The sequence below is a fragment of the Bison bison genome, unplaced genomic scaffold, assembly GCF_000754665.1.
Source record: "Bison bison bison isolate TAMUID 2011002044 unplaced genomic scaffold, Bison_UMD1.0 scf7180017864461, whole genome shotgun sequence".
Taxonomy (NCBI): Eukaryota; Metazoa; Chordata; class Mammalia; order Artiodactyla; family Bovidae; genus Bison; species Bison bison.
The window spans coordinates 15,571,291-15,575,442 of NW_011495023.1; positions in this window are offsets into that span (position 1 = coordinate 15,571,291).

Below are 4,152 nucleotides of genomic sequence, written 5' to 3' on the forward strand. Positions count from 1 at the left end.
GTCAAGTGGGCCTTAGAAAGCATTACTACGAACAAAGCTAGTGGAGGTGATGGAATTCCAGTGGAGCTATTTCAAATCCTGAAAGATGATGCTGTGAAAAAAATTTCTTAGCACCATGTATATTCATTTATTAGGGCCCACACATGGAAATCTGGCCATTTCCAAATTGTAACTTTGTTTATTCCTTTATTTTTATTGAATATAGTTTCATGTGCTATACAGTAGGACTTTATTGTTTTGTAACTCTGTTTATAGTCATTAGGATTATAAGCTTTGTTTTAAGCTAAGAATATATTTTTAAGAAACAACTGGAGGACTTCCCTCATGGTACAGTGGTTAAGAATTTGCCTGCCAATGCAGAGGACACGAGTTCAATCCCTGGTCCAGGAATATGACACACCTAAGCCCATGCACCACAACTATTGAAGACTGCCTTCCAGAGTCCATGCTCTGCAACAAGAGAAGCCACCGCAATGAGAAGCCCGAGCACCGCAACTAGGAGTAGCCTCCACGCACTGTAACGAGGAGACTTGAGAGCCTGGAGGTTTCAGTGATGGTAAGATCAAGAGAAGCTGTGGTGAAGTGGAGAAAAAACTCCACGCTAATTTTGAGTTTTCATAGCTAGAAAAACAAGCAAACAACAATAAAACATAAAAAGGAATTCCCTGGTAGTCCAGCAGTTAGGACTCCACGCTTTCCCTGCAAGAGCCCTGAGTTAAACAAATAAATAGATAAATTTAAAAAATGAAAGAACTGAAATGGGATTAAAGCCCATGGTGGCACAATCCCTCATTCACAATTATGAATTCTCCAAATCTTTGAAAACTGAAGGCTTCCTCAAAAGTTGCAGTCAGTTTGGTGACAAAAGCTGACCCAAAATGATATGGGGATACTTACAGTCTGTCTTTACTCCATTTAGTATAACTGATCATGTATTTCAGTACAATGTATTATTATACTTGATTATGGGGTGATTATGATAATGCATCATATTATTATTTTTAAATTATTGTAAAAAATCTGAATTCCAAAACATATTTTTCTTCCCCATACAGTTCTGAGTGGTAAAGATCTTAAAATTTGCATTACCTAATTGGTTCACAATTTGATTTGTTTAGAGTTTCCCAAACTATGGAAGCTCATTTAAAGGATTACGTATCATTGATTTGACTTGCTTTTTCTAAGTCTTAGAATCTAAGAAATTGAACATACTATTTCTGCTCATGTGTACATAGGATTTGGTTTGCTAACAATCAGTTAGTAAATTAAAAAAAAAACACTATTTATATTCCAGTTATATGATTTAAATTCTAGCTTTAATAATGCTTTGCCTCATTTGTTTAAAAAAAAAAAGTGTTAATTGAGCTTTGTTCAACTGATATGATGTGAAGTTCTTTGAATAAAAAATACCAGAATTGACACTACTGGAGAAGCACAAAACTAAAACAAACAGTTGCCTGAATCCTTCCTTTTGATTTTGTTAGTAATGTGTATGGCCTTAGATATTTGTTTCTCACTCATATTTATGTATGCACTGAGCCATAATCAATGCTGTCCCAATGCAGATGAAATATAATTTTTTAAAATACAATACCAAAACACTGTGATGCAGCTATGGTTTCGGGGGATTTTTTTTTCTGGGCCGGGTCACATGTCTTGTGGAATCTTAGCTCCCCAACCAGGGATCGAATCCAGGTCCCCTGCAGTGGAAGTGTGGAGTCCTAACCACTGAACCACCAGGGAATTCTCTGTTTTGTTGTTACTTGTTCATTTGTTTTTGCAGCTATGTAAGTATCAATAACCTCAGATATGCAGATGACACCACTCTTATGGTAGAAAGTGAAGAGGAACTAAAAAGCCTCTTGATGAAAGTGAAAGAGGAGAGTCAAAAAGTTGGCTTAAAGCTCAACATTCAGAAAACTAAGATCATGGCATCTGGTCCCATCACTTCATGGGAAATAGATGGGGAAACAGTGGAAACAGTGTCAGACTTTATTTTTTTGGGCTCCAAAATCACTGCAGATGGTGATTGCAACCATGAAATTAAAAGCTGCTTACTCCTTGGAAGGAAAGTTATGACCAACCTAGACAGCATATTAAAAAGCAGAGACATTACTTTGCCAACAAAGGTTCGTCTAGTCAAGGCTATGGTTTTTCCAGCAGTCGTGTATGGATGTGAGAGTTGGACTGTGAACAAAGCTGAGCGCCGAAGAATTGATGCTTTTGAACCGTGGTGTTGGAGAAGACTCTTGAGAGTCCCTTGGACTGCAAGGAGATCCAACCAGTCCATTCTAAAAGAGATCAGTCCTGGGTGTTCTTTGGAAGGAATGATGCTAAAGCTGAAACTCCAGTACTTTGGCCACCTCATGCAAAGAGTTGACTCATTGGAAAAGACTCTGATGCTGGGAGGGATTGGGGGCAGGAGGAGAAGGGGACGACAGAGGATGAGATGGCTGGATGGCATCACTGACTCGATGGACGTGAGTTTGAGTGAACTCCAGGAGTTGGTGATGGACAGGGAAGCCTGGCGTGCTGCAGTTCATGGGGTTGCAAAGAGTCGGACATGACTGAGCGACTGAACTGAACTGAACTGAAGTTCAAAATTATTACTAGCATGGAGTTTTTTCTCCATTTCACCACAACTTCTTTGAATTTTATCATCACTGAAACCTCCAAACTCAAATTCCAGCATTTTACTCTCTGAATAATATTCACTCCTTCTGTAACTTTCAAACTTCAGTAGCATGTCACTACATTTCTGGCTTTTGATGTCATTTTCCCTTTCTCTCAAAATGCTGCAGGGCTATTGGCTTCATTTTACTTCCTAGAATACTCCAAGTCTCATTCTGCCTCAGGGCCTTTGCATTTGCTACAACCACTTCCTAGTCTGCTCTTACTCTCCTATTTTTCAACTTTGGCCCCTTCTCATCCAACTCTAGCACCAATGCCATGTGCTTAGAAATAACTTTTCTTACCCCCTTCTCTATGTCTTTCCCTCCCTGTTATTCTGGAAGACTGCACTTTATTTCTTGGTGGCAATTATTAATTTCCAAGTATAGGTTTTTAAATTATAAAAAAATATATTTGAAAATTGTAAAAAATTTATTTTTATATAATTTGCTATTACTTGCTTGTTTCTCTGTCTTCCCACAAGACTGTGAGCTTCATGAAGAAGAGAAACTTCACTCTTGTCGATTAATGTGTATGTAGCAAGGAGCATCATGCCTAGTACACCCTAAGATCTCAAGTGAAAGTGAAGTCGCTCAGTCGTATCCGACTCTTTGCGACCCCATGGACTATAGCCCACCAGGTTCCTCTGTCCATGGGATTTCCCAGGCAAGAGTACTGGAGTGGGTTGCCATTTCCTTCTCCAGGGGGTTTTCCCGACCCAGCGATCGAACCCGCGTCTCCGGCATTGTCGGCAGATGCTTTACCATATGAGCCACCAGGGAATCCCAGGATCTCAAGAGCTATTTGAATAAACAATGTGAGAATTATTTACCCAATGTCTTTCAGTGATAATTTTTCCAAAACATCTCACTCTACATTTTACCTTTACCAAAACAAAAGTTGTTCAAATCATGCATATCATGAATATGGTCTAGAAAATTCTGAAGAAAATTCTGTGGTAGGGAAGTATATAACTTAAAATATGCATATTATGGAAAACACACAGAATATTCTAATCTATAGATAATAAAGTATATATGTATATGCCCATCCATATATGCATATATGGATACATCACTATATGTATTTATACATATATGAATCTTCGTGTATATATAAGGATGGGGGAAGTGTTGGGTGAGAAAAACTCAGGGCTGGGGAGGTGGTAAGATAAGATAGTAGATAATGAAAATGATCCCTAGGAATTTTTTTCTGTTGCAAGGAAAACTGCTTAAAAATGTATCAAGAATTTTAGTCTACTCTCTTCATTAGATGACTTCTTAAGGATGTTTTCCTAATTATAATCACGTCATTGAAATGTGCTCTCATCAGGTAACTACTGATGAGATTACAAAATAAAACATTCACTCTCAAAAAATGTCCCGATTTAAACAATAAATTATATGGTCACCCTAGCTATAGGGTGTTCTTCTAAGAATGTTACCTATAAAACGCCAAACGGGAAGAAATACCAGACCGTGG